The 24512-nt window shown below is 41.5% G+C and overlaps 1 pseudogene; it reads right to left on the bottom strand.

Moving 5' to 3' along the window:
- Positions 1-1134: 1134 nt before the first annotated feature.
- Positions 1135-21764, bottom strand: LOC121439929 (annotated as a pseudogene).
- Between the last annotated feature and the right edge of the window lie 2748 nt (positions 21765-24512).

Raw genomic sequence — 24512 nt, 5'->3', positions numbered from 1 at the left:
AGAAACCCTGTCTCGAAAAACAATACATAAATAAATAAATAAATAAATAAATCCTATAAACATGTGATTTGTTTTCTATGGCTCTTTAAGATTTTTTCTCTTATTATTGAATTACAAAAAATGTTCCCAGTATTATGGTGTTTTTGAAAAATAAATTCACTCTTTCCAATTCTATAAAGAACTAATATAGTTTCAGGAGGCCTCTGTTTTTGTTGATTCTTACTCTTTTACTCTTTAAGCCTGTTGGGGGACTCGTCCCAGGGACCAAATAAAACACACACAGAGTCTCATTTTCTCTTATAAATGCCCAGCATTAGCTTAACTTGTTTCTTGTCAGCTTTTCTTAATTTAAGTTATCCTGACTACATTTTCCCTGTGGGTCTTTTCCTTTTCATGGTTTCATAGATCTTACTTTCACACTTACTCTGTGAATGGCTGAGTGGCTGGGTGGCTGGGCCTTGACGTCCTCTACTCCTTGCTCTATCTTGCCCCTTCTCTCTTCCCAGATTTCTCATCCTATTTATTCTCTCTGCCTGAAAGCACTGCCTATTCTTTCTCCTGCCTTGCTATTGACAGTTCAGCTCTTTATTAGACCTATCATGTGTTTTAGACAGGCAAAGTAACACAGCTCCATAGTTAGACAACTGCAACATAAAAGAATGCAGTATATTTTTACATCATTAAAACAAATGTTCCACAGCATAAACAAATGTAACATACCCTAAAATAATATTCCACAACATTTCCCCCTTTGTTGTTTAAACAAAAAGAAAGGTTTTAACTTTAGCATAGTAAAATAATAGATAACAAAAATAATTATCAAGTAAGAATTAAATTTACAATATTTTGTCCATTTGTACTTAGCATATTCAGAAAAATAATGTATTATTTATCCTATCTTATTCAAAGTTTTACATTTTACATCTAATTTACTTTCTATCATAACTAAGAAAACTACAAGTATATCTAGCCTTCAACTCCAAAGACCCTAGAAGGATAAAATATTACCTGACTACACAAGAAGTACTTTGCAAGCAACTTCCAAAACTCTAGAAATGACTGAGACACCTGACTGCCTGCACAGTCACTCAAAGTTCCTTGCAATGTTGGGACATCCATCTTGAGCCTACAGGCCTAGAGGATCTGGCAGACCATTCGGTGAAGCAGGAAATTTGAAGGACTGTCAGCCTTGTATTGGCAAAATTCGTCAGTCACTTTCTTCTGTGTCCGGCAGACTCTTCTGTGAAGCTGGAATTTTGAACGACCATCCTGCCCAGTTTTTTCCTGCATGTTCAGTCTGCACAGCACATTGTCAGCAGCCAAAGGCAGGAGCAGTTTCTTTGCCCAGTGGCCAAGCTTGCCACAATGACTGCAAACTCCATAAGGAGTTACTGCAATGTCCATCATGTCTGACGTAAATTGGTACTGCCAAGAGCAGATGTGTCTCATAGTCATGCAAAACCCTAAGTTAATAAAACATTTAAACGCCATATTCTATAAATCTTTGAAGTGTTTTTAAATTATCTATTTGAAATATACCTATTTAATCTTGAAAACATATTTAATGTGACTACAAGTTTAATTATTAAAGGTCAACTACTAACTTCATTTCTTTTTTATGCATTGCATTTTTTTTACCTATTTTTTATTGCGAAAAGAAGAAAAAAAACATAAACAAAAAACAAGTTTCCACCTCCTCCCAGCCTCCCATTTCCCTTCCCCTCCTCCCACCCTTCTCCCCCTCCTCACACCCTTCTCCCCCTCCTCCCACCCTTCTCCCCCTCCCCCCACTCCTCTCCCCCTCCCTCTCCAGTCCACAGAGCAGTCCGGGTTCCCTGCCCTGTGTTAAGTCCTAGGTCCTCCCCCCTCCGTCCATATCTAGGAAGGTGAACATCCAAACTGGCTAGGCTCCCACAAAGCCAGCACATTAAGTAGGATCAAAACCCCCTGCCATTGTCCTTGGTGTCTCATCAGCCCTCATTGTTCGCCATGTTCAGAAAGTCCGGTTTTATCCCATGCTTTTTCGGTCACAGTCCAGCTGGCCTTGGTGAGCTCCCCGTAGATCAGCTCCACTGTCTCAGTGGGTGGATGCACGCCTCGTGGTCCCGACTTCTTTGCTCATGTTCTCCCTCCTTCTGCTCCTCCTTGGGACCTTGGGAGCTCAGTCCAGTGCTCCTGTGTGGGTCTCTGTCTCTATCTCTATCCATCACCAGATGAAGATTCTATGATGATATGCAAGATATTCGTCAGTATTGCTCTAGGATAGGGTCATTTCAGGTTCCCAATCCTCAGCTGCCCAAGGAACTAACTGGGAACCTCATCTTGGGCACTAGGGAGCCCCTCTAGGGTCAAGTCTCTTGCCCACCCTAAAGTGGCTCCCTTAACTAAGAATTGTGGTTCCGTGCTCCCCTATCCACCTTTCCTTTATCCCAATTCTCCTGTTTCTCAGGTCCCCCCTCCTTCCCTTCTACCTTTTCTCTCCCCATCTCCCCTTACCCCCATCCCACCCCACCCCCAAGATCCCATTTTCTCCCCGGAAATTTGGTCTACTTCCCTTAGCCAAGAGGACAACTATATGTTTTTCCTTGGGTTCACCTTCTTACTTAGCTTCTTTAGGTTCACCTATTGTAGACTCCGTGGTCCTTATTTATGGCTAGAAACCAATTATGAGTGAGTACATCCCATATTCATCTTTTTGGGTCTGGGACACCTCACTCAGGATAGTGCTTTCTATTTCCATCCATTTGCATGCAAAATTCGAGAAGTCATTGTTTTTTACCGCAGCGTAGTACTCTAGCGTGTATATATTCCATACTTTCTTCATCCATTCTTCCATTGAAGGGCATCTAGGTTGTTTCCAGGTTCTGGCTATTACAAATAATACTGCTATGAACATAGTTGAACAAATGCTTTTGTCATTTGATAGAGCATCTCTTGGGTATATTCCCAAGAGTGGTATTGCTGGGTCCAGGGGTAAGTTGATCCCGAATTTCCTGAGAAACCGAAACACTGACTTCCACAGTGGTTGCACAAGATTGCATTCCCACCAGCAATGGATGAGGGTATCCGTTCCTCCACAGCCTCTCCAGCAAAGGTTATCCTTGGTGTTTTTGACTTTAGCCATTCTGACAGGTGTAAGATGATATCTCAAAGTTGTTTTGATTTGCATTTCCCTGATTGCTAAGGAAGTTGAGCACGACCTTAAGTGTCTTTTGGCCATTTGAACTTCTTCTGTTGAGAATTCTCTGTTCAGTTCAGTGCCCCATTTTTTAATTGGGTTAATTAGCATTTTAAAGTCTAGTTTCTTGAGTTCTCTATATATTTTGGAGATCAGACCTTTGTCTGTTGCGGGGTTGGTGAAGATCTTCTCCCAGTCAGTAGGTTGCCTTTGTGTCTTAGTGACCATGTCCTTTGCTTTACAGAAGCTTCTCAGTTTAAGTAGGTCCCATTTATTCAATGTTGCCCTTAATGTCTGTGCTTCTGGGGTTATACATAGGAAGCGATCTCCTGTGCCCATCTGTTGTAGGGTATTTCCCACTTTCTCTTCTATCAGGTTCAGTGTGTTCGGGCTGATATTGAGGTCTTTAATCCATTTGGACTTGAGTTTTGTGCACAGTGAGAGATATGGGTCTATTTTCATTCTTCTACAGGTTGACATCCAGTTGTGCCAGCACCATTTGTTGAAGATGCTTTCTTTCTTCCATTGTATACTTTTAGCTCCTTTATCGAAAATGAGGTGTTCATAGGTTTGTGGGTTAAAATCCGGGTCTTCTATATGATTCCATTGGTCGACTTCTCTGTTTTTATGCCAGTACCACACTGTTTTCATTACTGTAGCTCTGTAATAGAGTTTGAAGTCAGGGATGGTAATGCCTCCAGAAGATCCTTTATTGTATAGGATTGTTTTGGCTATCATGGGTTTTTTGTTTTTCCATATAAAGTTGATTATTGTCTTCTCCAGATCTGTGAAGAATTTTGATGGGATCTTGATGGGGATTGCATTGAATCTATAAATTGCCTTTGGTAGAATTGCCATTTTTACTATGTTGATCCTCCCAATCCAAGAGCAAGGGAGGTCCATCCATTTTTTGGTATCCTCTTCAATTTCTTTCTTCAATGCCTTAAAGTTCTTGTCAAATAGATCTTTCACTTCCTTGGTTAGATTTACCCCAAGATATTTTATGCTGTTTGTGGCTATCGTGAATGGTGAAGCTTCTCTGATTTCCCTCTCTGCTTCCATATCCTTTGTGTATAAGAGGGCGACTGATTTTTTGGAGTTGATCTTGTATCCTGCCACATTACTAAAGCTGTTTATGAGCTGTATAAGTTCTTTGGTGGAGTTTTGGGGGTCGCTTATGTACACTATCATATCATCTGCAAATAACGAAAGTTTAACTTCTTCCTTTCCAGTTCGAATCCCCTTGATCCCATTATGTTGTATTATTGCTATTGCTAGAACTTCAAGCACTATATTGAAGAGGTATGGCGAGAGTGGACAGCCTTGCCGTGTTCCTGAGTTAAGTGGGATGGCTTTGAGTTTCTCTCCGTTTAATTTGATGTTAGCTGTCGGCTTGCTGTATATAGCTTTTATTATATTTAGGTATGACTCTTGTATCCCTAATCTCTCCAAGACTTTTAACATAAATGGATGTTGAATTTTGTCAAATGCTTTTTCAGCATCTAATGAAATGATCATATGGTTTTTTTCTTTCAGTTTATTTATATGCTGGATTACATTGATAGATTTTCGTATGTTGAACCAGCCCTGCATCTGAGGAATGAAGCCTACTTGATCATAATGGATAATTTTTCGGATGTGTTCTTGGATTCGATTTGCCAGTATTTTGTTGAGGATTTTTGTGTCGATATTCATGAGTGAGATTGGCCTGTAGTTCTCTTTCCTGGTTGAGTCTTTGAGTGGTTTTGGTATCAGAGTAATTGTGGCTTCATAAAAGGAATTTGGTAATGACCCTTCTGTTTCTATATTGTGGAATACATTAAGGAGTATAGGTATTAGGTCTTCTTGGAAGTTCTGGTAGAATTCTGCATTGAAACCATCTGGTCCTGGGCTTTTTTTTGGTAGGGAGGTTTTTGATAACAGCTTCTAATTCTTCGCGACTTACAGGTCTGTTTAGATTGTTCACCTGGTCCTGGTTTAGTTTTGGTAAATGGTATTTATCTAAAAAAGTGTCCATTTCTTTTACATTTTCCAGTTTTGTGTTATACAGGCTTTTGTAATAAGATCTAATGACTCTCTGAATTTCCTCTGTGTCTGTGGTTATGTCCCCCTTTTCATTTCTGATCTTATTAATTTGCGTGTTCTCTCTCTGTCGTTTGATTAGTTTGGATAGGGGTTTATCAATCTTGTTGATTTTCTCCAGGAACCAGCTTTTTGTTTCATTGATTCTTTGGATTGTTTTCTGTGTTTCTATTTTGTTTATTTCAGCCCTCAATTTGATTATTTCCAGTCTTCTACTCCTCCTAGGTGAGTCTGCTTCTTTTTTTTTTCTAGAGCTTTCAAGTGGGCTGTTAAGTCTCCAATATGTGCTTTCTCTGTTTTCTTTAGGTGGGCACTTAGTGCTATGAACTTTCCTCTCAGAACTGCTTTCATAGTGTCCCATAAGTTCGAGTATGTTGTTTCTTTATTTTCATTGAATTCAAGGAAGACTTTAATTTCTTTCTTTATTTCTTCCTTAATCCAGGTATGGTTCAGTAGTTGACTGTTCAGTTTCCATGAGTTTGTAGGCTTTCTGGGGGTAGCATTGTTGTTGAATTCTAACTTTAATCCATGGTGATCTGATAAGACACAGGTGGTTACTAATATTTTTTTATAACTATGTAAGTTAGCTTTGTTACCAAGTATGTGGTCAATTTTCGAGAAGGTTCCATGAGCCGCAGAGAAGAAGGTATATTCTTTCCTCTTTGGGTGGAATAATCTATAGATGTCTGTTAAGTCCATTTGCTTCATTACCTCCATTAATTCTCTAATTTCTCTGTTAGGTTTCTGTCTGATTGACCTGTCCATTGGTGAGAGAGGAGTGTTGAAGTCTCCTACTATTAGTGTGTGCGGTTTGATGGCAGCCTTGAGTTTTAGTAATGTTTCTTTCACGTACGTGGGTGCTTTTATATTAGGGGCATAGATATTCATGATTGAGACTTCTTCCTGATGAATTGTTCCTGTTATGAGTATAAAATGTCCCTCCCCATCTCTTCTGATTGATTTAAGTTTGAAGTCAACTTTTTTAGAAATTAGTATGGCCACACCTGCTTGTTTCTTAGGTCCATTTGCTTGATAAGCCTTTTCCCAGCCCTTTACTCTGAGTAGGTGCCTGTCTTTGTGGTTGAGGTTTGTTTCTTGTAGACAGCAGAATGTTGGATCCTGTTTTCGTATCCAATCTCTTAGCCTGTGCCTTTTTATAGGTGAGTTGAGCCCATTGATATTAAGTGATATTAATGACCAGTGGTTGTTAACTCCGGTCACTTTTTTAGTAGTAGGGTTTGTGTGTTTCCCTTCTTTGATTTGCGCTGGTGAAGAGTCTCTAGATGTCTGAGTTATTGTGGTCATTGTTGGACTCCTTGGTTAGTGATTTTCCTTCTATTATTTTCTGTAAGGCTGGATTTGTGGCTACGTATTGTTTAAATTTGTTTTTATCCTGGAAAATTTTGTTTTCTCCATTTATAGTGTATGAAAGTTTGGCTGGATATAGTAGTCTGGGCTTGCATCCGTGGTCTCTTAGTTTTTGGAGAACATCTATCCAGGACCTTCTGGCTTTCATGGTTTCCATAGAGAAGTCAGGTGTAAGTCTGATAGGTTTACCTTTATAAGTAACTTGGCCTTTTTCCTTTGCGGCTCTTAATATTCTTTCTTTATTCTGTATATTTTGTGTTTTGATTATTATATGGCAAGGGGATGTTTTCTTTTGATCCAGCCTATTTGGTTTTCTGTATGCTTCTTGAACCTTCATAGGTACATCTGTTTTCAGGTTGGGAAAGTTTTCTTCTATAATTTTATTAAGTATATTTTCTGTACCGTTGAGCTGCACTTCTTCTCCTTCTTCTACTCCAATTATTCTTAGGTTTGGTCTTTTTATTGTGTCCCATATTTCCTGAATGTTTTGTGATGAGAGTTTGTTGGACTTGCTGTTTTCTTTGATCAGAGTGTTTATTTTCTCTATGTTATCCTCAGAATCTGAGATTCTTTCTTCTATCTCTTGTATTCTGCTGGTTATACTTGATTCTGTAGTCTCTATTCGTTTACCTAGATTTTCCATGTCCAGCCGGCCCTCTGTTTGTGTTTTCTTCTTTGCCTCCATTTCAGTTTTCAAGTCATGAACTGTTTCCTTTATCTGCTTGATTGTTTTTCCTTGGTTTCCTAGGGTATCATTCACTGATTTACTCAATTCCTCGAACTTTCTATTATACTTCTCATCCATTTCTATAAGGGCGTTTTTTATATGCTGTTTAAGGGTGTCAATCACTTTCATGAAGTCAGTTTTTTCTACTTCTTCTTGATTAAGGTGTTCATGTCCTCCTGTTGTGGGGTCACTGGCTTCTGGTGGTTTCGTGTTGTTTTTCAGATTGATGGGAGAATTCCTGCATTGGCGTCTGCCCATCTCTTCCTCCCAATACTCCCCTTTGGATCTTCTTTTACAGGATCAGGTCTTCTTGCCCACTGATGTACCTTCCCAGTGATGTCACTCCCCAGAGATGTTTCTCCACAGTGATGTTTCACTCGGTCACTCGGTGCCCAGATCGAAACTCCGCGCTGCTTGGTTAGCTCGCGAACAAAGGGCCCACCCCGCTCGCTGCGGGCAGGCTATGGGAACAAAGGAGCTACCGGCCACCCCTTTGTCCTCCCGGTTCGGATTCGGTCCCAGCGCCCTAGCAGGCTGGGCAGGGAGGCGCTATGCCCCAAAGGAGGGAGGGAGGGAGGGAGACAGGGGGTGTGGGGATCTGGATGTAGGCTGAATGGGATAGGAAGAGAGAGGCGGTTTGGGCAGTATAGCCCCTGTAGGATGGCCAGGAAGTGTGGGCGGGCTGAGGTATGTTCCCAGCTGCCGCAGCACTCACTCACCACAATGATGTTTCACTCGGTGCCCAGATCGAAACTCCGCGCTGCTTGGTTAGCTCGCGAACAAAGGGCCCACCCCGCTTGCTGCGGGCAGGCTATGGGAACCTATGCATTGCATTTTTAAGTGAACTGTATAAGCACAATATCCCAAAGAAGAGTAGAAACATAAGAAAAATAACTTTAAATTTGTGTTGCTATACTAAAATGCATGCCAATGGAAAATATCTGAGATTAATAGCTGTCTTTTTTTATCTTATATTCCCCTATTATATTATAATTATAACAAACATCCATGACTCACCAAATATCCAAAAACTTCCCACACCACTCATGGAAATGTGGACATTGTGTTCTCCAAACTGCTTTCTGCTGTCCATTGATGAAGTATCTTTAGGGTCCCCGAGGATGGTCCCTGGGAAGACCAGTGGTAATCTTTGTTAGATTTCACCTGTCAAGGTTCAGGAGGTCTGCTTTGATTATTACGTGGAAAACAAATCCACAGCCTCTTGTTTACTGAGAAAACAAAAGCAAAAATGCTTCTCCAAGACAATACATCTATTAAGTTCCATTTTACAAATATATTTTTTGAATTCTATTTTAAAGGCATTGTTCTTTTTTTTTTGCAATGCAATTCTTACCTTTATTTGTAAGCATTTACCAAAATAGCCACACAACAATTGCCTTTCTGTTTTCTTAAGTATACTACTATCTTGGTTAAGAAGTTAAAATTTAGGGAAGACACAGTATTTTTAGTTAAAATCATCATTATTTAATTTGATGAACATTGATTTTTAGTAATATATTGTACCCAGTGTAAAGATGCTGCACTTATTCTTTTTGATTCATCCTTTTTTCAATTTATTTTACATACCAATCATAATTTCCCCTCTTTCCTCTCCCTCCATTTCCTCCCCCCACCTTTTTCTTTCCCCTTCTCCCATCCATTCCTCCTTAGTCTACATTCAGATGGGATAAGACCTCCCATGGGAATCAACAAAGCATGACATATCAAGTTGAGGCAGGACCAAGCTCCTCCCCCGTGCATCAAGGCTGAGCAAGGCATCCTTGATGACAATTAGGGTAGTCATCAATCTGATTATAGGAGAAGGCTGGTTCAGGTGCCCTCTCCACCATTGCTTGGAGTCTTAGCTGGGGTCATCCTTATGGGTTCCTGGGAGTTTCTCTTGCACCAGGTTAATCCTAACCCCATAATGACCCCCCTCTATCAAGACATCTCTTTCAAGCAGGGTGGTGGTGTTGCACGCCAGGGAGAGGCAGGTGGATCTCTGAGTTTGAGGCCAGCCTGGTCTACAAGAGCTAGTTCCAGGACAGCTAGGACTATTACACAGAGAAACTATGTCTTGAGAAACCACACACAAAAAAGATATCTCCTTTATTACTTTTCCCCTCAGTACCACTCCAAACTTGACCCCCTAGGCTGGTTAACTTCATCAGTCCCTCTTTCAATCCCAGGTCTCTTAGCAGCTGTTGTTTGCTTATCAGCATTCAAAACTTTCCAAATCAACACAATAGCATACCAGGTCCAGACTCCCAGGGTATTTCCAACCTTTATATTACTTCTACTGTCTTTTTAAATACTTTATTTTATTTTTAAAAACTATTTATTTCCTTCTATAACTGTCTCTACTCACTTTCTTAAGCCTATGTTCACTGTAAAACACACTGGAAACTGTTAAAGGTTTTTTTGTTTTGTTTTTGTTGTTGTTTTTCATCTGGACAGCTTTTAGTGCTTATCTTTTAGCCTTTTTGACCACACAGCAAATTACAAAGTTAGGCTACACCTGGATCCTCCCCACGCTCCCTTGGCTGACTCTGTCCACTTTCAGTTCATCACAGCCAAGCTCAAAGTCCTGCAGCTGGGTCTGAGCTGTGTTCACCAGGACCTGCTTCAGCTCCCCAGCTACGGTCAGTGCGCCAGGGCTCTGCTCTGGGGCAGGCATTCTTCCTGTCTTTGGTTTCTATTTAGCATTAGAAAGCTGCTGAAGTGCTCTGCTGTACAGCAGGGTTTCTTAAAGGAACTATATGTTGTTTTCAGGTTTCTCAGGCTCTCGATGGTTATTTGAGCCCCACGTTGGTACTCCAAAATGTAGTTGGTTTTGTTTTTTACTCTTTTTATTCTTTTGGGGGGCCCGCCACCCTACTCCAGAATCAATAATATACATGGGGACTTATTCCTGCTTATAAATTCGCAGCCTTAGCTTGGCTTGTTTCTTGTCACCTTTTTTTTCTTGAATCATCCAATCTATATTTTGCCTCCAGGCTTTTTTCTTTTCTTCTGTATATCTTTCACTCTTGCTCCCCGACTGGCTGGGTGGCTTGGTGACTGACCCCGGATCATATGTATAGATTCGTGTAGGCATACTTCTTGAACTGGCCCTCAAACCTGTTTTCCCACAGCCAGGCTAGACCCATGGTGACAAACCTATGGTTGAGCTGAAGCCAAGGCCGGGCCACCAGCTCTGTTGCCATGGTTGTTTTTGCTGCTGGTTCTTACTCTACCCACCCCAACATGACACCCACAATGCCCACTTCATACTTGGCCCACAAAAGACCTGGCACTTGTGGGTGTAGTAGCCTTGGCCCAGAGTGAGGCCTTACCTTTATTTGTAAAGGATAGCTTTATTAGGTAGAGATGTCAGTTTTTTATGTGAAGCTGTGAAAATCGATGTTATTCGCTCCTCCCTGGAAATCTCTGCTGAGCAGTGTGTTGTTGACAACTTGGGACCATCTTGTAGGTTGTGTATTTTACCACGGGGCGTTTTATCACTCACCTTTGAGAGCTGAGTCAGTTGTCTTGGGATAGACTTAATGGTGACTTTTGTTCTTTTTGTACCTGGGTATTTGTGTCCTTCTCCAGTTGTGGGAAGGTTTCTGTTAGTCTCACTTCCCTTCTTAGATCCCAATACTCTGCATAGTTGACATGTTTGTATTATCCTGAAGCCACAGTCAGCTTTCCTCCCGTCACTCATCTTCCTCTGCTAGTGATGCATTTTCACACAGGCAGGGTCTGAACTCTCTCGGGGTTGTTTCATTTCTTCTGTCAGTCATGTATTCTATTGTGTTTTAGATTTTGCTGGCTATTTCTCCCCTAAGAATCTCTACGAGAATGATCCTACTGAGGACTCCTAGTAATGGGGGAAATGGAGCCTGAACTGGCCGTATCTTGTAGCCAAGCAAGGCTCCGAGAAGTAGGACTGAGCTACCTTTGCTTAGTTGCTGACTGAAGAGTTCCCATGGCTATGCTCAAATAACCCAGGCTGATGCTAAGTTGGGTTGCTCTCTACACACTGACAGTGGATCTCCCTGGAATAGGACATTGTGCATTCACCTTATTAAAAATGCACAGCTTGTGCTTACATGGAGCCTACACCCCCATGTTCTAGTCTCTTTGATGCAACAGTATTGTGTATGCAACTGAGGGATAAACATGGACATCAACCCAGCCACAAAGCCTGTCTGTTCTGCCTGACAGATGTGCTGGGGCAATGGTGGTTGGTGGTTCAGAACTTATGGGAGTGGTCAACCAATGTTCTGATTTAACTTACAGCCCACTCCAAGAGATTGAGCCTATGCTGGTCACAGCTTAGACGACCAGGAACTAGAGATTGGATAACCCTAGGATAGAATGAAATGCAACTGGTCTTTAAAATAATCAGTGATATGATTCCTAATGATATTCTACTATACTTACAATCAGGGCCTTGTCCAATTGTCATCATTAGTGGCTTTCTCTGGCATTATGGGAGAAGATGCAGAGACCCACAGCCAAATATTATGGGGTGAGAGAGTATAACTTGGAGCTATTCATTGCATCCTCCCCTCAGTTCATGGAATACCCCAGGGCAGAGGGAAAAAGACTGTAGGAGTCAGAGCACAGGGAGGATACCAGAAGAATGTGGCCCACCAAATCAACTAAGCAGAGCATATTAGGGCTCCTTGAGACTGAAGTGGCTAGCAAGGGGACTTCATGGGTCTGCACTAGGTCCTCTGTGTACAGGTTGTGTCTGCTAACTTGGTGTTTTTGTGGGACTCCTTAACTGTGTGAGTGGGCTTGTTTCTGAGTATTCTCCCTGCTCTTGAGACTCTTACTCGCTATGGGATGCCTTGTTGAGGTTCAGTGTAAGGGCTTTTGCTTTGATTTATTGAACTTATTTTGTCATGTTTGGTTGTTGTTTCTTTTTTTTTTTTTTTTTTTTTTTTGGTTTTTCGAGACAGGGTTTCTCTGTGGTTTTGGAGCCTGTCCTGGAACTAGCTCTTGTAGACCAGGCTGGTCTCGAACTCACAGAGATCCGCCTGCCTCTGCCTCCTGAGTGCTGGGATTAAAGGCGTGCGCCACCACCGCCTGGCTGGTTGTTGTTTCTTGGAGGCTCGTTCTTTTCTAAAGAAGACAGAGTAGGACTGGTTCTGCCAGAGAAGGGAAGTGGGGGCGAGAACTGGAAGGAGTGGAGATGGAGGAAATTGTGTCCTGGAAAGTTAGTATGAGAAAGGAATCTATTTCCAACTAAAAAAAAAAAATCTAACTAAACTAAGTAAATAGTTACAAAATAATTTCACCAATAGAAAAAAGAAGAAGAAGACAGGAAACAAACAAGGAAAGAAATACAAAGAAGAATCCATGTCACCCTGGTCTGCAGTATATGATTGGGAGCTTCTGCCTGTGTGTGTGCTCTGTGGTCCTGTGGGTTGCTTGCTTGGTCTCTGCATGGTGGGCCTGCCTCTGTGCTTTTCAGACAGAACCCTCTTCTGGTTCTCATGTCCTGTTCTTTAGTGGGTAGGGTTTCCTTCCTGGTTCTGCTGCCCAAGCTTTGCTGAGAGTGATGGAAACTGCTGACAATGCAGATCTGGCCTTGTCCAGAGCTACTGACCTAGTAGTAGACAGGAATTTGGCCAAGCACTACATTTAACCTTGATGGGATGAGTAACAGGTTTCAGTTTCACAGACTAGTTGTGAGCTTCCCTTCCCCAATCAGGAGGCATCTCCATGCTGCATAGTGTTTGGGGGAGGGGCACTGCTGGCAACTTTTTCCTTCTGCCCTCTTCACTTTGCCTTTTCATTCTGCTACACTAAAGCAGGAATTATGGTTTGTTTCTACCTGGTTTCTTCAGTTCCTGTGAGGGTAATATGATGTGTGAATTGTAATGGTATATTATTTGTATTTTGATAAATAAACCTTTCCTGAAGACCAGAGGCAAAGCTAAAGGCACCAGAGGTCAGGCAATGGTGACAAACACCTTTAATCACAGGATTTGAGAGACAAAGAAAGATGGATCTCTGTGAGTTCAAAGTCACCCTGGGCTACACAAAATCAATAGAGAAACAAATCCAGGTAGTGGTGCCTCACTTTTAATCCCAGTACTAGGGAGTTGCGCCTTTAGTCCCAGCACCAGAGGGAATATAAAATGAGAGCAGAGAGGCTTAGTCTACTTAGTCTACGGTTGCCCAGCCTTGGTAGAGGTAAGACTTCTCTAGTGTCTTCGCTGCTTTACGTTTCTGGTTTTCAGGTTGAAACCCAATTTCTGTCCCTGGGTTTTAATTATTCGTTCTACAGTGAATAGTTTGGTATCTCTGAAAGTAGAGGATCACTGAAGGATATTTCTCAGTTATAGCTTCACCTACTTCTCCCTTGATCTTATCTGGAAGGATGGGTAGCAAAAAGGCAAGGATAGCGTTAGTAGGGAAAGGAGACAACACTGAAAGAGAAACGGTCTGTTGTGTTCAGTATAAAATACAAGGCAAGGGATGAATGCTATGGGAGAATCTGAGGAGAGAGTAAATGCTTCTAACTCATTTCCTTGTAGGAGACATGGACTCACTGGAGAATTTCAGCAGCTTTAGATCCCTGAAAATCCATTTCTACCTACCACCCAGAAAGGGCAGGAGGCCATGGAAGCACAATGTAGGGAAAGGATGTGAGCTGAAGCTGTGGGAGTGTTGACGAGAGTGGTAAGAGCCATGCTCGGGACTTGGGGACCAAGTGCAGGGAGAGTCCAGCAGTGCAGGAGCTTCTGTTTGCCTGTCCTGGGACCTTGTCTTCCTTTCTGTGTTCTAAATGGACCGCAGCAGTGGACTTGGGCAGCACTGTTCTCAGGAATCTGATCATATTTCTTATTGATGTCGGAGTGCTGACTGAGTACACAGTCTGCATATAAGGAGCTGATGTGTAGCTGGGAGAAAGGCTCTTGCCTTTGGTGCTTTCTGCTGCCCAAAACTATTAATGTTTTCAGGAAGTAGGATACTGAAATGGTAATTTAGGAGTTGGTGTCTTTAAACATTATATAGGCTCTGTTCTACTCTTAAATTTTATTCTTTGGAGACTGAGACCCCCTCCCCATGAAAGTTGGATTCTTGTACCAGTAATATCAGCTTCACCTGGGAATTTGTTACACATGTGGCATCTAACTCCACGACTTAAGAATCAGAATCTCTGGACAGCATGTCTAGTAGTCTGTTTCAACCGTTAAAGACTCTGATGAATATTAAAGTATAAATGGAGACTATATTTTTATTTCTTGGCCACTCAGATCCAAGTAATCATACAGAAAGTATAATAACTGCAGCACTGTTGGCCAATGACTTAGGCATATTTCTAGCTAACTCTTACATCTTTTTTTTTTTTTTGACAGGGTTTCTCTGTAGCTTTGGAGCCTGTCCTGGAACTTGTTCTGTAGACCAGGCTGGCCTTGAACTCCCAGAGATCCACCTGCCCCTTCCTCCCAAGTGCTGAGATTAAAGGCATGCACCACCACTGCCCGTCTTAGCTCTTATATCTTAAATCAACCCATTTTTATTAATCTATGTATCACCACAAGGCTGGGCAGCTACTTTGCATCTCTCTGACTCCACCTTCTTTCTCTCTTTATCTTTGTTTGGAGTTCCTGTCTGGCTTTATTCTGCCCTGCCATAGGCCAAAGCAGCTTCTTTATTAACCAATGATAATAAAACATATTCACAGCATACAGAGGAGAATCCCGCATCATTAAAGTACGCAGTTTCAGGGAGAGTTGGGAGAGGGTGGAGATGATAGTAAGGTGAGAAGTTTGTGTGTCCCCCGTACTGTGGGGTGCTATACATAATGCCCTAATTGTTTGCCTTACAAATTTTGCTCTGGCTTGCTTTCCTAATGTCCTGTTGTATGAGGAGCAGTGGGCTGCATCCTGCCACCTGGCTAGCTTAACCCCTGAAATAACCACATGGAAATTGTATTAATTGAATCACTGCCTGGCCCATTATCTCTGGCCTCTTATTGGCTAACTCTCACATCTTGATTCAACTCATTTCTAATAATCTCTATGTCACCACATGACTGTGGCTCACTGGCAGGATTCTAACCTATGTCCGTCTCAGGCTGGAGATTCATGCAATCTGCCACTCTGCCCTTCTTCCCAGAATCCTGTTCTGTCTTCCCCACCTACCTAAGTGATTGCCCTGTCAAAAGGCCAAGGCAGTTTATTTATTCAACCAATGAAAGCAACACAAATATAGGAGGACCTCCTACACCATAATCCTGTCCTGTAAAGATCTTGTCCTGGCTTCCTTTTCTGTCGTGACAAAACAGGGATACAAACCAACTCAGGTGAAGAAACAGTTTTTCATCTCACAATTTTCAGGACATGATCCACCAGTGAGGGAATTCAGGGTAGGAACCATGGAGGAAAGTGGCATACTGCCTTGCTCAGCTTGCTTTATTTATATAGGCCAGAACTGCTTGCCCAGGGTCAGCACCACACACAGTGGGTTGAGCCCTTCCATATAAGTAATCAATGAAGAAAATATCCCCACAAACATGTCTTCAAGTCAACCTGATGGAGCAAATTCCACAACAGAGGGTCCATCTTCCTAGGTAACTCTCGTGTGTGTTGATTAACGCTTGTCTTGCACTAATATAAAGAGGTTTTTTTTTTTTAACATTTTGACTGTAAAGAAGTGATAAATGTCTCATCACATTCTCACTTGAACCTTAAAGAATATGTATGTATGTATGTATGTATGTATGTATGTCAAAACACGAAATCAATAAATACGTAAAAATTTTTAGGTATCAGTTAAATAAAAAAGAAGTAATCCATTGGCATACCTTCAGGCCATTGCTACTTTTGATATTTTTATTTAGTGGAGCATACACTAAGTTGACTCGTTACTCATGGTACTGCAGCAAAGCTGGACAATTAAATGGAAGAAGAGTAGACCATTTAACACGTAGTCATTACTGTAAAATTTAGTATTGTTTGCTCGGTGTTTTGGAAACTAGTTATTGGAATGCACAGCACAGAAACCTTCGGTTAAATGTCAAATGATGAATGCGCACTTGAGACTGAACATCTAAAGGACAGAGTAGGACAGAACTTGTCCACTGTCACTTAGCTCACACTTGTCCAAATGTAGGTTACCCACGTAACATTTAGTCCGTATTTCCCTGGGAAATCCCAGTGCAGACCAGGTTTCCTGGGATAGTAAGTTCTGCAGCACTAAACCTCTTGTTTCAAATGGCAGCGTTAGTGAGCAGTGACAAGCAGTCTGTGTTTGAAGTCATCTGTTTAAAGACACAAATGTCTGTTGACTGTCACCGCAGAGGTAAACAGATGTGTTCACTGTCGTGCGTGCGGTCTGTGGATGGTGTAGCATGTAATTCTCCATAGTAAGGACACCAGCACAGGAGGCATGGGAGAGGGACTGGGGTTAAGGAAGACATTGAGCTCCATGGGAGAAGCACAGTGGAAATCTGCAGAATTGAAGCTGGAAGAAAAAGGGAGATAAATGCTAGGGAAATAATGGCTAGGGAAATAAAGAAAGCTGGATGTGAGGATTTTTTTAAAATCTTTGATGAAATGTTCTACAATTTTGGGTCAGGGTCTTTAAAATGTGAGAACTAAGAGTTGAAAACATCTCTGAGTTTATTAAAGGGAAACCTTTGGTTCATATCATAGTGTCACCACTAAGTTATCTTAGCATGCATTTTAATGCCATCATTTGTAACATTTCTCTCTTTTTTTAAAAATTGTTTTGAGGATCACATTGAGGCCTCATGCATGCCAGGTAAGAATTTTCAACTGAACTACATTGTTGGGTTGTTCTTTTTTAAAATTATACATTTTAACTTAAAAAATATACTTAATTTGTGTGTGTGATGTATCTGTGGTATATACGCCTGTATCATGTTGAAGTATGTGCTTTTTATTCCTAATCTCTCCAGGTTTTTTGTAATGAGGGAGTGCTGAATTTTTTCAAAGGTCTGTTCTACATCTTATTAGATAACCATGTGGTCTTTTTCTTTCAGTTTGTTTATATAGAAGATTACATTTACTGATTTTGATATGTTGAATTGTGACTGCATCTGTGGGTTGAAGGCGACTAGATCATGGGGTATTATCTTTTCTGTATGTTCACTTTGGTATGCAAGAATTTTGCCAAGCAGCTTACAGAATGTGAAAAAATCTTCACCAGTCCCATATTGGACAGAGGGCTGGTCTCCAAAATATACAAAGAACCCAAGAAATTGGTTATCAAAAGAACAATAATTCAATAAAAAATGGGGTTCAGAACTAACAGAAAACTCTCAACAGAGGAATCTAAAATGGCCGAAAGACACTTAAGGAAATGAACAATATTCTTATCATTGCATATCATAGGAGAAATGCAAATCAAAACAACTCTGAAATTCCATCTTAACACCTGTAAGAATGGCCAAGATCAGAAACACTGAAGACAACCTATGCTGGTGAGGACTGGGGTAAAGGGAGCACTCTTCCATTGCTGGTGGGAGTGTAAACTCGTGCAGCCCTTTTGGATATTAGTATGACAATTTCTCAGGTAATTAGGAAACAACCTTCCTCAAGACCCAGTAATACCACTTTTGTGTATATACCCAAAACATGCTCAATCATACCACAAGGACATATGCTCAACTACGTTCATAGCAGCACTGTTTGTCAAGCCAAAACCTGGAAACAACCTAAATGCCCCTTGAAAGATGATGGATAAGGAAAATGGTACATTTACACAATGGAGTACTACACAGTGGAAAAAATAATGACATCTTGAAATTTGTGGGCAAATGGATGGGTGTAAAAAACATCATATGGAGTGATGTAACCCAGATCCAGAAGACAAATGTAATACGTACTCACTCATAAGTGGTTTTCAGACATAAAGCAAAGAAAAATTAGCCTGCGGTTCACAAACCTTGAGGACCTAGATAACATAGAGGACCCTAAGCAGGACATACATGGATCTAGTCTACATGGGAAGTAGAAAAAAACAAGATCTCCTGAGTATATTGAGAGCATGGGGACCATGGGAGAGGTTAGAATGGGAGGGGAGAGGAAGAGAGGGCATCAGAGAAAAATGTATAGCTCAATACAATAAAATCAATAAAAAAAATCAGAATTCCCTTACACAGTATCAATGTATGTAATTATCCTTAAGCTCATTATTTAATTCAGGAATGGCTCAGGTTGTCTGAAGCCCAAACTTACTGAAGGATGATATGGGAGGACCCTCTGTATGCTGTTAATATGTTTTATTACCATTGGTTAATAAAGAATCTGTTTTGGCCAATAGCTAGGCAGAATAGAGCCAGGCTGGAAATCCAATCAGAGATACCGGGAGAAAGAAGGCTGATTCAGAGACACTGCAAGCCGCTAGGAAAAGGTAACAAGTCACAAGCCTCGTGGTAAAACATAGAATAATAGAAATAGGTTAATAATAAGCTTGAGCTAATAGGCCAGTTTGTAATTAAAAAAAAAGAATTTTGTCAAGTATTTTTGCACCTTTAATGGAAACTGATACGTAATTTTCTTTGTTGGGTCTTAGTGTGTTTTGGGTTTCAGGGAAACTGTGGTCTCATAAGTGAATTGGGCACTATTCTTTCTGTTTCTATTTTGTGAAATAAATTGACAAGTTTTGGCACTAACTCTTGTTTGAAAGTCTGGTGGACTCCTGCACTAAAACCATCTGGCCCAGAGTGCTTTTTGGTTTGGAGACTTTTAATGGCTGCTTCAATTTCACTTGGGGATATATGCCTTTTTAAATTACTTATCTGATCTTTCACTTTGGTAAGTAGTATCTGTTGAGAAAACTATTCATTTCTTTTTAGATTTTCGAATGTGGCGCAGTACAGGACATACTTTTTAAAATATGTTCTTAAGATTCTCTGGATTTTCTCAGTGTCTGCTTTTATGTGGTCCCTTTCATCTCTAATTGAGATCTTCCCTCTGTGTGTTTTAGAAAATTGGATAAAGATTTATTAATCTTAATGGTTTTCTCAAAGTATTCATTGTTTCATTGATTTTTTTTCTAACATTGAATTCAGCCCTGAGTTTGATCATTTCTTTCAGTCTTTCTGTTGTGATTTCTTCTTTTAGTTCTAGAGCTGTCAGATGGGATTTTGAGTTATTAGTATAAGATCATTCCAATTTCTTTTTTAAAAATATTTACCCTTATTGCTGTGAAGTGACCTTTGAACTTTATTCATTGTGTTTCATTAACTTGGGCATACTGTTTTTTCATTTTTATTCAGTTCTAGAAAGTTTTTTCTTTCTATTTCTGCATTGAACCATTTTTCATTATGTTGAGACTTCTTCAGTTTCCGTGGTTTTCTCGGGTTTCTGTTGTTTCTGTTGTTGTTGATGTCAATGTCCAGCTTTGGAGGTGGTCTGGTAGACTGCAGGGTGTTAGTTCAGTTTTCTTGTATCTTTTGAGACTTGCTATGTGTGTTGTTAGGAATTACTGTTTTTTTGGTGGGTTCAAGGTTGTCTTTTTTTTCATAGGTTTGAGTTTTCCTTCTCGCACCTCTGTAGGTCTAGATATCTATATAAACATCACTTCAATTTAGTATTGCCATGGAATATCATATTTTGCCATCTGTGGTTTGGAGGTGTTGCTGGGTACAGTGGTGTGGGTTGGCATCTGTGGTATCTTAGGGTCTTCAGCACATCTCTCTAGGACTTTCTGGCCTTTACCACCTCCATTGTGAATTCAGACGTAACTCTAATAGGTCTGCCTTTACATGTTACCTGGTCTTTGTCCCTTGCCACTACTAATATTCTTTTTTTTTTTTTTTTGGTTTTTCGAGACAGGGTTTCTCTGTGGTTTTGGAGCCTGTCCTGGAACTAGTTCTTGTAGATCAGGCTGGTCTCGAACTCACAGAGATCCGCCTGCCTCTGCCTCCCGAGTGCTGGGATTAAAGGCGTGCGCCACCACCGCCCGGCAACGCCACTACTAATATTCTTGTTCAGTCTTTTAGTGTTTGATTAGCATGTGCAGAAACTTTCTTTTCTGACCCAATTGGCTGGCATTCTGAACACTTCTTGTGCCTTTAGAGTTATCTCTTTTACATTAGGAAATTTTCTTCTGTGATTTGAAGATGCTCTCTGGTTCCTTGCCTTTGTTTCCTTTACTTCCTCCTTTGCTTGTTTTCAGAGTTGCTCTTTTCATGGTGTCAAGACTCCTGGAAGTTTTGTGTCAGGAAATTTTTAGATTTTACATTCCTTTGGCCAAAGTCTCCTTATTTTTTCCATCCTATCCTCAATGCCTGATATTCTTCCTCTAAGCTATTCTGATGGTGAGGGTTGCCTTTGCAGTTACTGTTCAAATACCCACATTTTTCATTTCCAGAATTGCCTGTTTGGATTTTCTTCATTGATTCTACTTTCTTTTCTTCTCTCTTTTTTTTGGGGGTGGGGTGGGGCAGAGAAACTGAAGTATTCTCTGAGACAGAAGATGCTGTAAAATATGGTTTCTTGGCTTCCAAGTTGATGGTTTTCTGCCCTCGACAGTGCTGGGCAGATCTTTCGACCTTGGCAACCTCTTCTTTCCCAGGATGAGCAGCCATGCTGCCCTGGCCAGGATGCTATAAGGCCTCCAGGTGGAGCGAGGGGAATGCCTTCAGTAATAGCCCTGCGCACTGGTGTCACTGAGATATACGGTGAGGGAGGGAGGCACCAACAAAGGCACATTACACACACTGTCCTCTAGGGCCTGGCCTTGTGTACATATAAACTTGACATACCTGTGAATGCTTCTCTCGCTGGAGGCCACCAGAGCCTGGAGGAGGGAGGTCACATCCATCTGGATCCGTCTGTGTTTCTTCAAGGTAGATGACTATGGCACTCTTGGGGGAACCTTGCTGGAAGACTTGGGCTCCTTTACCACAAGGTCCCACACACAGGTCACAGTGGAGGAGGAAGCAGCCGAGTTGTTAAGAGGGTATAGCAAGACTGACTTGAGTAAGTATTCCATGGCGGTCACATGATCCAGGTTCAACTGCAGGGGTCCTGCCCTCAGCAGGGGTCCTGTCACCTGGCTGCCAGGAGCTCCTTCTAAAGAGCCCAGCAGTGTTGTAGAGGTGACTTCTGCTGGAGTTAGCATACAACCTATAGAGCCCTTTTCATGTGGTAGAGCGCTCTGGAGTCAGGCTGCAGCTTAGGGGCCTCACCTCTCCTGTGAGACTTACAAAAGGGAGGCAAGACTGGACCTCTCGGTCCCATCTACAGGTAGCAGCAAGGACCGAGGATCTGCCTCAGACCCTAAAGCTGCACTGGTTCCAGTTTGGGATTCTCCCCTAGAAGCCAGAGGGCTGAGTCTAGTAAGAAAACAGAGTAAGGCAAAACAGCAAAATCCAGCCCTGAGTTTGCTGGGAATGCCATAGCTTAGGAGAACTAGGAAAGAATGCATCTTCCCATACTGATCTTCATTCTGAGTCTACTTTCAATATTAGGTCTTGACCAGTTTTATTCATTTCCTTACACTTTGTATTTTCTTGGATTTTTAAGTTCATTCACATCATTACATGGTCTATATATTTTCCTGGATTTCTTTTTTTTTAATTTACATTTTTTTCTTTTTTCTTTTTTTTATTGAAAAAAAAAATTTCCGCCTCCTCCCCGCCTCCCATTTCCCTCCCCCTCCTCCCACCCCTTTCCCCCTCCCTCTCCAGTCTGAAGAGCAGTCAGGGTTCCCTGCCCTGTGGAAAGTCCAAAGTCCTCCCTCCTCCATCCTGGTCTAGGAAGGTGAACATCCAAACTGGCCAGAACATGAAGTAGGATCAAAACCCTGTGCTATTGTCCTTGGCTTCTCAGCAGCCCTCATTGTCCGCCATATTCAGAGAGTCCGGTTTTATCCCATGCTTTTTCAGTCACAGTCCAGCTGGCCTTGGTGAGCTCCCAATAGATCAGCCCCACTGTCTCCGTGGGTGGATGCACCCGTTGTGGTCCTGACTTCTTTGCTCATGTTCTCTATCCTTCTGCTCCTCGTTGGGACATTGGGAGCTCAGTCTGGTGCTCCAGTGTGGGTCTCTGTCTCTATCTCCATCCATCGCCAGATGAAGGTTCTATGGTGATATGCAAGATGTTCATCAGTATGGCTATAGGATAGGGTCATTTCAGGTTCCCTATCCTCAGCTGCCCCAGGAACTAACTGGGGACATCGCCCTGGGTACCTGGGAGCCCCTCTAGGTCCAAGTCTCTTGCCAACCCTAAGATGGCTCCCTTAATTAAGATATGTGCTTCCCTGCTCCCCTATCCAACCTTCCTTTATCCCAATCATCCCGTTTCCCCAAGTTCCCCCCATCCTCCCCTTCCCACTTTTCTCTCCCCAACTCCCCTTACCCCCCTCTCACCCCACCTCCAAGATCCCAATTTTTTGCCCGGCAATCTTGTCTACTTCCCATAACCAGGAGGATAGCTATATGTTTTTCTTTGGGTTAACCTTCTTATTTAGCTTCTTTAGGATATCAAATTATAGACTCACTGACCTTTATTTATGGCTAGAAACCAATTATGAGTGAGTACATCCCATGTTCATCTTTTTGGGTCTGGGTTACCTCACTCAGGATAGTGTTTTCTATTTCCATCCATTTGCATGCAAAATTCGAGAAGTCATTGCTTTTTACTGCTGAGTAGTACTCTAATGTGTATATATTCCATACTTTCTTCATCCATTCTTCCATTGAAGGACATCTAGGTTGTTTCCAGGTTCTGGGTATTACAAATAATGCTGCTATGAACATAGTTGAACAAATGCCCTTGTCATATGATCGGGCATCTCTTGGGTATATTCCCAAGAGTGGCATTGCTGGGTCCAGGGGTAGGTTGATCCCGAATTTCCTGAGAAACCGCCACACTGCTTTCCAAAGTGGTTGCACAAGTTTGCATTCCCACCAGCAATGGATGAGGGTTCCCCTTCCTCCACAACCTCTCCAGCAAAGGCTATCATTGGTGTTTTTGATTTTAGCCATTCTGACAGGTGTAAGATGATATCTCAAAGTTGTTCTGACATGCATTTCCCTGATCGCTAAGGAGGTTGAGCCTGACCTTAAGTGTCTTTTGGCCATTTGAACTTCTGTTGAGAATTCTCTGTTCAGAACAGTGCCCCATTTTTTAATTGGGTTAATTAGCATTTTAAAGTCTAGTTTCTTGAGTTCTCTATATATTTTGGAGATCAGACCTTTGTCTGTTGAGGGGTTGGTGAAGATCTTCTCCCAGTCAGTGGGTTGCCTTTTTGTTTTAGTGACAGTGTCCTTTGTTTTACAGAAGCTTCTCAGTTTTAGTAGGTCCCATTTATTCAATGTTGCCCTTAATGTCTGTGCTGCTGGGGTTATACCTAGGAAGCGATCGCCTGTGCCCATATGTTTTAGGGTACTTCCCACTTTCTCTTCTCTCAGGTTCAGTGTGTTCAGCTTGATATTGAGGTCTTTAATCCATTTGGACTTGAGTTTTGTGCATGGTGATAGATATGGATCTATTTTCATTCTTCTACAGGTTGACATCCAGTTGTGCCAGCACCATTTGTTGAAGATGCTTTCTTTCTTCAATTGTATACTTTTAGCTCCTTTATCGAAAATGAGGTGTTCATAGGTTTGTGGGTTAAAATCTGGGTCTTCTATACAATTCCATTGGTTGACTTCTCTGTTTTTATACCAATACCACATTGTTTTCATTACTGTAGCTCTGTAATAGAGTTTGAAGTCAGGGATGGTAATGCCTCCAGAAGTTCCTTTATTGTATAAGATTGTTTTGGCTATCCTGGGTTTTTTGTTTTTCCATATAAAGTTGATTATTGTCCTCTCAAGATCTGTGAAGAATTTTGATGGGACCTTGATGGGGATTGCGTTGAATCTATAAATTGCCTTTGGTAGAATTGCCATTTTTACTATGTTTATCCTCCCAATCCAAGAGCAAGGGAGATCCTTCCATTTTTTGGTATCCTCTTCAATTTCTTTCTTCAATGCCTTAAAGTTCTTGTCAAATAGATCTTTCACTTCCTTGGTTAGAGTTACCCCAAGATATTTTATGCTGTTTGTGGCTATCGTGAAAGGTGATGCTTCTCTGATTTCCCTTTCTGCTTCCATATCCTTTGTGTATAGGAGGGTGACTGATTTTTTGGAGTTGATCTTGTATCCTGCCACATTACTAAAGGTGTTTA

This window comes from Microtus oregoni, unplaced genomic scaffold (genome assembly GCF_018167655.1).
Source record: "Microtus oregoni isolate MIOR12 unplaced genomic scaffold, Mior012 000064F_ref0000363, whole genome shotgun sequence".
NCBI lineage: Eukaryota > Metazoa > Chordata > Mammalia > Rodentia > Cricetidae > Microtus > Microtus oregoni.
This window is presented reverse-complemented; position numbering and strand designations above follow the sequence as displayed.